General features: G+C 44.1%; 1 protein-coding gene across 1 annotated transcript in view; it reads left to right on the forward strand.

The window, feature by feature from the left end:
* Positions 1-256: 256 nt before the first annotated feature.
* The window catches only part of ATP10D (ATPase phospholipid transporting 10D (putative)), a 107,215-nt gene continuing 95,328 nt past the window's right edge, over positions 257-12,143 (forward strand). The window contains exon 1 of the mRNA XM_089657301.1: positions 257-396. The gene's annotated coding sequence lies outside the window, so the exon portion shown is untranslated. The remainder of the gene's footprint in view (positions 397-12,143) is intronic.

Below are 12,143 nucleotides of genomic sequence, written 5' to 3' on the forward strand. Positions count from 1 at the left end.
TCTTAAAGGGGATGTCCATTTTCATAAATCGTTTAAAGATTATTTTATTTTATAAATGAAGTTTCTAAATCTAGTGATACTAATAAAATAAATACAGCTAAAAAAAAAAGAGAGAGTTGCCATTGGTGATAGGTGACAAATCCTCTGACACCCTCAGGAAAGGAGAATGGTGATCTGCCTGGAGGGGGAGGAGACTCTAAAATCTTTCATCACTCAGAGGCCGGCGGTGATTGGCTGAGACGCGCCTCCCTGCACAGAGGCCAGACACACTCAGAGTGGCTCGTACGGAGTGATAGACACCCGGACCGGGAAACGTCGTACAGCTGCGAGCCTCTGTACCGGGGAGTGCGGAGAATGGACCGGACAGACCGCTGATGTGGAGGAGTCCTGGGCATGGTGAGAGCGGGGGTGGAGGATCAGACACTGCATTGTGTATGGAGGAGGGGTGGGGGATCAGGAGATGGAAATCACCGACAGCTGACAACGTTCAGATCAGCCATTCTACAGAGAGTTCCCAGCATTCCTCATCAGGGATGGCTGGGACTTGTAGTGTTCCCTGGTATAGCAGCTGGTATCCCCTCCCCTACAGTGCACTGTGGGGGTCCTAGTTTTGTTTTCCAAAGTTGTACATTGCAGGATATTATCAGGATTGATTGTATACATTGTAATACTCATTGTTCATTGGCCAGTTATTGAAAGATCTGATCCTCATATACAGCCCTCTGCTCATTGGAGGATTACTGAAAGGATCTGGGGGAAAAATACAAAGTTCTAGTAGGGGGCACAGAAATCTTGAAGCTTTCAGAAGTTGGGTATTATTATTATTATTATTATTATTATTATTATTATTATACAGTATTTATAAAGCGCCAATAATTCGCTCAGCGCTGTACATTACAATGGGGGACAGAACATGTGACAGAACAATAACAATACAATGTGATACACAAGGGGTTAGAGGGCCCTGCTCTTTCGAGCTTACAATCTAGGACAGGGGTCATTGGTGATTTGCACGAATGAGTAATAAGGAGATGGCGGTCAGGGATAAATCTGTGGGAGGATTATTTCCAGGAAGTCGGGATATAAAAGACATGGGATCAGGTGTCAGATCCTTGATTTGGGGCAAATCATGCAATGATCACATGTCTGTGGGGACCCCAGTCATTATTGGCTGCAAATCAAGTGTCTATGGGGGGTCCCAGTCACGGTAAGCTCAAAGATGTGTGTTTGTAGGGGACCCCAGCCATTGTATGCTGAAAGACATATGACTTTTGGGGGCCCCAGCAACTGTTAACTCAAAATCAGATTTCTATAGGGCCCTCGGTCCCTGTTAGCTGAAAGTCCGATATCTATGGGGGGGCCGCAACCACTGTTAGCTGAAAGTTATATTTCTATGAGGGACCCCAGCAACTCTTAGCTGAAAGTTATATTTCTATGAGGGACCCCAGCAACTCTTAGCTGAAAGTTATGTCTATGGGGGACAGCCACTGTTGACTGAATGTTGTGTCTGTTTGGGGCACCAGTCACTACTAACTGAAAGTTGTATGTCTATCGGGGCCCCAGACACTGTTAACTGAAAGGAATATGTCTATGGGGGCCCCCAGCAACTGTTAACTGAATGTTATTTGTCTATTAGGGGCTCCAGCCACTGATGACTGAACATTGTCTATTGGGGGGCCCCAGTTACTGTTAACTGAAAGTTATATGTCTACCGGGGCGCTAGCCACTGTTGACTGAAAGTTATATGTTTATTGGGGGCCCCAACCACTGTTAACTGAAAGTTGTTTATTGGGGGGCCCCAGCCACTGTTGACTGAACATTGTGTGTCTATTTGGGGCCCCAGCCACTGTTAACTGAAAGTTATGTTTATTGGGGTCCCCAGCCACTGTTAACTGAAAGTTATGTTTATTGGGGGACCCCAGCCACTGTTGACTGAACGTTGTGTCTCTATTTGGGGCCTCAGTCACTGTTGACTGAAAGTTATATGTTTATTGGGGGACTCCAGCCACTGTTGACTAAACGTTGTGTCTCTATTTGGGGCCCCAGTCAATGTTAACTGAAAGTTGTTTATCTGTGGGGGGCCCCAGCCACTGGTAGCTCAAAGTTCTATGTCCTAGCTTAAAGTGTATGTGGGTCCTGAGTCGCTGTCAGTTGAAAGACATACAGGTGAAACTTGAAAAATTTGAATATTGTGCAAAGGTTGATTTATTTCAGTAATGCAACTTAAAAGGTGAAACTAATATATGAGATAGACTCATTACATGCAAAGCAAGATAGTTCAAGCCGTGATTTGTCATAATTGTGATGATTATGGCTTACAGCTCATGAAAACCCCAAATCCACAATCTCAGAAAATTAGAATATTACATGCAATCAATAAAACAAGGATTGTACATAGAACAATATCAGACCTCTGAAAAGTATAAGCATGCATATGTATTCAGTACTTGGTTTGGGCCCCTTTTGCAGCAATTACTGCCTCAATGCTGCATGGCTTGGGAGCTATCAGTCTGTGGCACTGCTGAGGTGTTATGGAAGACCAGGATGCTTCAATAGCGGCCTTCAGCTCTTCTGCATTGTTCGGTCTCATGTCAAGCATCCCCATAAAGCTTGTCTGTGGAAGGAAGCATGAAGTGCTCCAAAATCCCCTGGTAGACGGCTGCGTTGACCCTGGACTTCATGAAGCACAGTGGACCAACACCAGCAGATGACATGGCTCCCCAAATCAACACAGACTGTGGAAACTTCACACTGGACTTCAAGCATCTTGCAGTGTGTGCCTCTCCATTCTTCCTCCATATTCTGGGTCCTTGGTTTCCAAATGAGATGCCAAAGTAGCTCTCATCAGAAAAGAGGACTTTGGACCACTGAGCAACAGACCAGGTCTGTTTTTCTTTAGCCCAGGTAAGACGCTTCTGACATTGTTTGTTGTTCAGGAGTGGCTTGACAAGAGGAATACGACATTTGAAGCCCATGTCCAGGATCCGTCTGTGTGTGGTGGCTCTTGATGCACTGACTCCAGCCTCAGTCCACTCCTTGTGAAAGTCCCCAACACTTTTGAATGTCCTTTTCCTGACAATCCTCTCCAGGCTGCGGTCATCCCTGCTGCTTGTGCACCTTTTTCTTCCACACTTTTCCCTTCCACATAACTTTCTATTAATGTGCTTTGATACAACACTTTGGGAACATCCAACTTCTTTTGCAATTACCTTTTGAGGCTTTCCCTCCTTATGGAGGGTGTCAATGATGGTTTTCTGCACAACTGTCAGGTTAGCAGTCTATCCCATGATTGTGATTCCAGACTGAGAGACCATTTAAAGGCTCAGGAACCCTTTGCAGGCGTTATGGCTTAATTAGCTGTTTAGAGTGGGACACTTTGAGCCGAGAATATTGCACCTTTTTACAATATTCAAATTTTCTGAGATTGTGGATTTGGGGTTTTCATGAGCTGTAAGCCATAATCCTCACAATTATACAAATCACGGCTTGAACTATCTTGCTTTGCATGTAAGGAGTCTATCTCATATATTAGTTTCACCTTTTAAGTTGCATTACTGAAATAAATGAACTTTTGCACAATATTCTAATTTTTCGAGTTTCACCTGTATGTCTACTGGAGTCCCCAGCCACTGTTATCTGAATATCCCATCTGATCAGTGTTGTTCTCCTGGGAGAAGCACTGGCCTCTTGTTCCCATCTGTCCACCTCCACCCTCCCCTTTTCTTTGAATATTGACCATCATGATGTGACCTGCATATAGCTCGCCCTGAAGGTGATCACACTGTACACAGACTGCCCTTGCAAGTCTTGCCAGCTTTTACCCGACCATCCATAGTGACATTTTGAAACTCAATGTATCATAAACAATTGGCATGTATTTTTTAAATGAAAATATTTTTTACTTTTTTTTTTTTTTTTTATCCTGGTTAGCATCTAATTTTTTCTGCTTTCCTGCAGCTTCTTTGCAGCTACTTCCTGTCTAAATGCATGCACTCCAGAGATGGCTGCAGGGTATTTCTCAGGACAGGTTTCCTGAAGGTGGAAACGGTGGATCGTGCCTGCATATTGTATGTTGAAATGGCCACTTGTCCCTATCAGAAGCCCATGTGACAGGGTGACCACACAGGACAGGAACAGAGCGTTGTCACCCTATAACAGGAAGTGCCCAAACAAGAACGGCCATGGCAGGATCACTAGATAGTATGTTCATGAAAGCTGCAGCTTTAAAAATTCTGAAAATGGAAATACAACAGAGCATAGTTTGTATGGGTTATTTGCCACACTGAATCTACTGATAACTTCCACTGGGATTGACAGCTGAGTGCGGCTCGGCAGCTGCTTCTCTCCGCAGGCAGCTGTCAGTCCCAGCAGCAGGAACCCAAAGATCAGTAGGTTCCTACAGCAGAGACTTGCATTGTGTCAGAATACCTGTGCAAATGGTGCCTAAGTCCTTTGTGTTTGCATGCATTTTAACGCATTTTTCTATTTGCACTTTGTACACGCTTCAACACTCTTGTTTAATGCGTTTTTATGCGTCATGCTTTTCTTATGTTGGGCTTGTTACCAGGGGCTAAAAATATGTGAGAACAAGAACACATCCTATATGCATTATCGTTGACTTCTATGGGCCTGAACTGGACTTTTTTGCGATTTCGGAAGTAGCACTACAGTGCACGGATATGAACCAGCTCCATCTATAACATTTCCCTTGATGACACATGCGTCGTTCTTCCAATATGAATATGTAAAGCGGGCCTAACATGTTAAAGGTTTTATGTTATTTTAGCGATTGGGTTTACTTACATTAAGGCTCCATGCACACTAGCATTTTTTTTTTTAAGCTCAAAAGATGCTGGTAAAAGCGTTTTTTAGTAACGTTCAGAAGCGTTTAGGAGCCTTAACCTTTCTTCTTTTTTTCTGCTGGAAAAACACTCCAAAAAACTCTACAAAACTATTTTTTTTTTTTCTGCTCCTAGACACCGATGCTCAGAAAATGCTAATGGCCTAAAGAAGTGAGCGTAGATACATAGAAGAACACTATTTAGCTTCTAAGAGCAGAAAAAATGCTGATAACAGCTTCTAGGAGCTTAAAGCGGAGTTCCACCCAAAAGGGGAAGTTCTGCTTTAAAGATTGGTCCCCCGCTCCCCATTAAAGATTTCAACCTTTGGGGGGAGGGGAGGATCAGGTACCCGCTCCAACTTCTGCTGCGATCGCCTAGGCGATCAGAAGCAGAAGTTGTCCCCCCCCCCCCCCCCCCCCCATAGTCTTGTGGGAGACGTAACAGGTCCCAGAAGACTACAGGACCATTCATGAAGAGCAGCGCTACTCACACATGCGCAGTGGGGCACCCGGCTGTGAAGCTGCAATTTTTAGCATTTTTTTTTTTAGCGTTTTTGCATTAATATTTAGCTGCGTTTTGGCACATTTTGCTGTATTTTTTCACGTTTGTGGGTTTTTGCTCAAAAAAGTCCAGAAAGACCAGTTTGCTGTGTTTTACCGCATTTTTCAACGTCAGAATTAAACGCAGCCTGCCTAGGTGTGAACCTAGAATTATATAGGTTGTGCAGTGTATGACCAGCTTAAAAATCTCTAGTTGTGAATGACTTCCCATTGTTTTAGAAAATCTAAGACTGTCGGAGGATGTTTTCTGGATAAGTGAACAGCTCCACCATGGATTATGTGCCAGCTATAGAGTACACTTTTGATAGCAGTGATTGGATTCTTGGTTGTTGCTGCTGAGTGATCTGCCTGTCTGTGGGCAGCCTTCTGAAATCGGTACAACCCTCTCTCTGTATCACTCTTACCATGGTGTGTGCGTTGTTTTCCTTTCATTCCTGAATGACCTCGGTGTTCCCAATCACACAGGCAGGCCTTGTGTCCTTCATACAGTGTCATGTTCTCCACCTGTGATTAATTCATAACTGGTTCTTCTCAATCATTTGCCAACCCGTGTACCTGGCGAATAAAAATACCTCTAATTGTATTTAATTACACCGTGCCTACAGCTCCCTATATCTATATTTATTACATCACAAATACTGACCTGGACGATTGTAATTCATCTCACGGTACTTCTCGTCACACTGTCTGCGCCATTTCACTTTTATTAGCATCGAATCTCAAACTTCGTCAGCTGGAGGTATTAGTCTAGGTTCACACCTAAGCGTCCTCCGCTGCGTTTTTCTGAAACGCACAGCAGTCCATTTAACATGATTTCCTGTGGGACAGGTTCACATCTCTGCGTTTTTCACCCGGTGCGTTTTTTGGACAGGGTCGGGTACTTTTTTTTTTTTTTTTTTTTTTTTTTTTTTATGCAAAACATTGCATTTTTGGTTGTATAGACTTCAATGGAGATGCTGCAGAAAAGTATGTAGTGTGTTTTTGATGCGTGTTTGACCCATTTTGCATTTTATTCTGCCCAGAAACAAAAAAAAAAAAAAAGGCAAAAAGCACTGCAGAAATGGATCAAATGCAAACTGCATAGGCGTAAAGCTAGCCTTAATCTGGCCAGAGATGGTTCAAATCTCAGCTGGTTTAGCAGGGACTGGCCAAGATTCGAAGTGTCTATGGGCAGGCTGATTGTACCTTGGGTACAAACAGCACGTCAGATTTTTTCATGCAATTTTTACATGGTTCCCCCTCCCCCACCAGTAGAACACAATAGCTCCGCAGGGGAATTGGGCGATTTTATTTATTTTTTCTTCCTGCCTTAGTTTTTACTGCCTCCTCCCCAAAGGTGCAAAGATAGCCATATAGGGACAAATGGTGCTGCCACAGTTTGAAAAGTATCGCACTCATTAGGCAAAACCGCCTGCCAAATATGACCCATTCAGTGTGCATGGGACCATGCTACAACCTCTTGCAATGTACAGTGGGGCAAAAAAGTATTTAGTCAGCCACCAATTGTGCAAGTTCTCCCACTTAAAAAGATGAGAGAGGCCTGTAATTGGTATCATAGGTAGACCTCAACTATGACAGACAAAATGACAATTTTATTTGCAAATTATGGTGGAAAATAAGTATTTGGTCAATATCAAAAGTTCATATCAATACTTTGTTATATATCCTTTTGTTGGCAATGACAGAGGTCAAACGTTTCCTGCAGATCTCCTCTAGAGCAGTGATGTTTTGGGGCTGTCGCTGGGCAACACAGACTTTCAACTCCTTTCAAAGGTTTTCTATGGGGTTAACATCTGGAGACTGGCTAGGCCACTCCAGGACCTTGAAATTCTTCTTACGAAGCCACTCCTTCATTGCCCGGGCGGTATGTTTGGGATCATTGTCATGTTGGAAGACCCAGCCACGTTTTGTCTTCAACGCCCTTGCTGATGGAAGGAGGTTTGCACTCAAAATCTCACGATACATGGCCCCATTCATTCTGTCCTGTACATGGATCAGTCGTCCTGGTCCCTTTGCAGAGAAACTGCTTCAAAGCATGATGTTGCCACCCCCATGCTTCACAGTAGGTATGGTGTTCTTTGGATGCAACTCAGCATTCTCTCTCCTCCAAACATGACGAGTTGTGTTTCTACCAAACCGTTCTATTTTGGTTTCGTTTGGCCATATGACATTCTCCCAATCCTCTTCTGGATCATCCAAATGCTCTCTAGCAAACTTCATATGGGCCCGGACATGTACTGGCATAAGCAGGGGGACACGTCTGGCACTGCAGGATGTGAGTCCCTGGCGGCGTAGTGTGTTACTGATGGTAGCCTTTGCTATGTTGGTCCCAGCTCTCTACAGGTCATTCACTAGGTCCCCCCGTGTGGTCCTGGGATTTTTGCTCACCGTTCTTGTGATCATTTTGACCCCACGGGGTGAGATCTTGCGTGGAGCCCCAGATTGAGGGAGATTATCAGTGGTCTTGTATGTCTTCCATTTTCTAATTATTGCTCCCACAGTTGATTTGTTTACACCAAGCTGCTTGCCTATTACAGATTCAGTCTTCCCAGCCTGGTGCAGGTCTACAATTTTGTTTCTGGTGTCCTTCGACAGCTCTTTGGTCTTCACCATAGTGGAGTTTGGAGTGTGACTTTTTGAGGTTGTGGACAGGTGTCTTTTATACTGATAACAAGTTCAAACAGGTGCCATTGATACAGGTAATGAGTGCAGGACAGAGGAGCCTCTTAAAGAAGAAAGTACAGGTCTGTGAGAGCCAGAAATCTTGCTTGTTTGTAGGTGACCAAATACTTATTTTCCACCATAATTTGCAAATAAATTCTTTCCAAATCAGCCAATGTGATTGTCTGGATTTTTTTTCTCATTTTGTCTCTCATAGTTGAGGTCTACCTAATGATGCCAATTACAGGCCTCTCTCATCTTTTTAAGTGGGAGAACTTGCCCGATTGGTGGCTGACTAAATACCTTTTTGCCACACTGTACATGGCTGCAGTGCAGTAGTGCAGGCTTTACGGGGTTAAAACAGGCAGCGAGGAGGTGACCTAAAGTGATTGTAAAACAACCCAATCAGTTTAAAATCAAAATGAAATGCAAAACCTTTGTGTATAGATCTAAAAAACATTATAAATACCAACCCACCCCCCACCCCCATTTTTTTTTTTTTGTTTTATAACTGATCGCATTCCTGCTGTTCTCAGCTGCATAAGAGCTGGGGGAGGAGAACAGCAGTACACCAATGTTCTCAGTAAATGGCTATATGAGGGTGGCGGTTGTCAGGAAAAGTCTGATAATTGGAGGAGGGAAAACTGAGTTCTCAGCACAGCTAGAGAACTGACCACACTGTGCTCTTCTGCCTAGTGTAGTCAGTTTTCAATAGAAAAACAGAGTGATTGGCAGGAACACCTGAAGTTTCACACAAAGGAAGCAATAGAAAGAGTACAGGGTACTTTTTTCATACAAGTACATGATACAGCAGACCCCTACATACATGAATCAACATTTTTGTCCGATTAAGCAGGCATTGGCAGAATTTCGATGCAAGTATGGGCAGGCTGGTTGTGCAGAAGCTGATCTACCAATCGACCTCTATACAACCTGCCTGTCAGATTTTACCTACTCAACCAGTCCTGCAGGCTATAGCTGGCAGCACTGGTCAGTGTATCAAATGTGGAAGTCTCCCTCTGTCAGAATACAATAGCTCAGTGGAGGGAGGATTCCCCCATAGACATTGAGTGTGTGGATGGGGGAATTAAGGTGGTTTTTTTTTTTTTTTTTTTTTTTTTTTTTTTATCCCCTTCAACCCAATTTTGAATGAAAAAAACCCACATTCCCACCACCTGTAAAAAGGATTTCCCCTCTGTTACTTCTCTGTGGACAGCTCAAAATTTGGGATTTTCTTTTACTTTCACTTTCAATGATAATGGTAAACAGAACAGGACAAACCGGACGGGTTCTAATTTATCTCCTCTCTATCCAAAAGTAAAAGACGTCCTTTGATAGGATATAACTTGTATCGGAAGGATGGGAACAGCCATTGCGAATGAACTTACAGCCGCAATTATATTTAGGCCTCATACACACAGACGGTGAGAGGCTGAAAATATGCTGGGTGTAAAATTCATGCCTGGGAGCTGAAGGAGGTGTGTACAGCTTGCCATATGAGGGAATGGCTGTACTTTTGTAAAGGCAATGCTTCTGTGGTGTTTACGTCTGCATGCATGTACAGAGTATTTTCTGAGTGTGAAACTTTCATATGTAGGAAATTCACAGTACACGCATGTGTGGGTAAGTGCTGATGCTCCTGTGCATCGTTGTTTACATGCGTGCAGCCATTCACTTGTATGGCCGGTGAATATATGTGCCGCCTGGTGCTCACTGGGTGCAGAGAAAATGGACAGAATTTTAAATTTGGCATATTTTTAGTCACTCGCCGTCTGTATATGTGAGGCCTTCATAGAATTGCCCTTGTAAGTCTATTCACAATGGCTGCTCCTATCCTGCCAGAGTTCTCCATGAAAGGTAGGAAAAACTTCAAAACATGTTGAACGTCCTTTTTTTTTTTTTTTTTTTCTCTACTGAGGCCACCTTTATCAAGGTGTCTGCAAGGAGAACTATCTGTATTGCTCTGTAGCAGCCAGTTTTTGTCCTCCAGTGCAGGTAGTCTTGTCCCTATGGGGCATAGCAGACCGTGGGATAGGAGGTTGTCACGCGTGTAGGGCCTTAGTTCTGGTTCAAATTTCTGTGGAACGTGCAGCCCACATGTGTGCGGTCACAGAAGCCCGTTCCTTTGAATAGGCTGCTGGGCCACTGTTTTCCACCAAAAGAAAGGTGCATGCACCTCCATTGACACACAGAGCCGGCTTAGCCCCACCTCACCTTTCTCTCTCCTATCTGGCTGTGACTGACAGCAGCAGGAGCCACTGGCCCCCGCTGCTGCCTCCCTGTCCTATGACAGTTCGACACAGCACAGTGCTGGAGCCAGATTGGGCTCGGGTAGGTATCTAGGGGCTAGGGGAAGCTACATGCAGAAGTTTTTTTTTTTTTTTGTTACCATAGAATACAACCCTCTATGATGCAGAATGCCCCCCACCCCCCTTATACTTACCACAGCCTGAGTCGTTCCAGCAATGTGCACGCCGCTGTCTCAATCATCCCTGGGCAGATTGATAGCAGCGGGAACCATCCCGCTGTTATCAATTAAATGCTGTGCCGAGTCAGTGGGGGACAGGGCCAAGCCACCCACTCTGTCAACGGACATCAACAGGGCAGCTCGAAAGTGAGAATGCACTGGTGCCCCCATGGAACACAGCTTTTCATGGGGGCACCTGTCAAAGAGGAGGAGCCTGGAGCGCCTGTGGGGGACTCCAGAAGAGAAGGATCCTGGCTCCTCTGTGCAACACCATTGCACAGAGCAGGTAAGTATAACATGTTTGTTATCTTAGTTTGTTTTGTTTTTTTTTTAAAGGTTTAATGTCGCTTTAAAATAGAGCTATAGGCTAATTTTTTTTTTTTTTTCACCTCCTGTGTTGTAGTGTGGAGATTTCCCTTCACTTCCTGTCCCATATCCAAACCGGAAGTAAGAAAAAATGACTGCAAATTAAGGGAATTGCTGGGGGACCCCCAGGTTACCAGAACTAGTGTCCTTCGTTGGAAGATTTTCCCTCTTACTTTTCTGGGAACAATCTAAAATGTGGGATTTTCTTTTACGGTCATCGATTTTACTTTCGATGATAATGATAAACGGGTCAAATAGAGAGGGAGACTCTCCATAACAGGGCCAAAGACAGCAATAAAAACTGACAAGTGTTCTAATCCCCTTCCACTCTATCCAAAATATAAAGAAAAAATGTGCCCTTTGTTACACTTTAAGGTAAAAAAACCCTTCTTCCTATAGAAGCACTTTAACTGCTTGTCTACGTCTATAAATGCTTGGTTGAAATCTTTTGTCTGGCGATGAGCTTTCAGTGAAGTGATCTGGGCAGCGAACTCTGTTATGGGCCTCTGAAGGTGGTTAGCAGGATTTACCATTCCTCCATGGAGTCTGAGATGGAAGCAGGGTGCAGGACCATTCACAAGGCGCAATGCGGCTTGTGCATGTGCAGTCGGAAGCTGGCTGTGAAACCTCTAAGAGTCACAGCCGTCTTCCCACAGTAAACATGCGTGTACTAGGAACTGAAGAGTGGGAAAGAACCAGCCAGGGTGAGGACAGTGCTGGATCCCCGGACAAGTAGGTGTCCTTTTTATTAAAAGTCAGCAACTACAGTATTTGCCGTGTACATGATCCCTTATCCATTAGGAAAGAACGGTAACATAAACTTTAAATATGTGCTCACTAAAAATGTTCAATACTTTCCCTTTAATATAGTCTGTTATTTTCTAAACCTGTATAACGCACACATTCATTTTATAATTGTGATCCTGGCCTGACTACCACCAGTGAGGCACGCTTCAATTAATGACTAACTTGTATGTAGGCCAGCATGGCTTGAGTCAGCTTCCTCATAATGCTGTTAGTGAGGAAAAAATTTAGCAGTAAAATTTTTTGACAAGGAATTCCTTGTAGAAATACTTTGAATGAAAGAGTCACTGTGCATGGCCGTTGTGTGTCATCTTTGGGTACTGCCATTCTCCAGCTGATAGGACCCACTGTGGACCTCATGCAGCAGTTAAACATGGTTGGCACCAGGGCTGCTTTTAGAAACCATGGGGCCCCGTACAGCCAACCTGACAGCCCCCCCCCCCA

Source organism: Staurois parvus, unplaced genomic scaffold (assembly GCF_062004578.1).
Source record: "Staurois parvus isolate SC_StPar_1 unplaced genomic scaffold, SC_StPar_1.0 ptg000980l, whole genome shotgun sequence".
Classification (NCBI taxonomy): Eukaryota; Metazoa; Chordata; class Amphibia; order Anura; family Ranidae; genus Staurois; species Staurois parvus.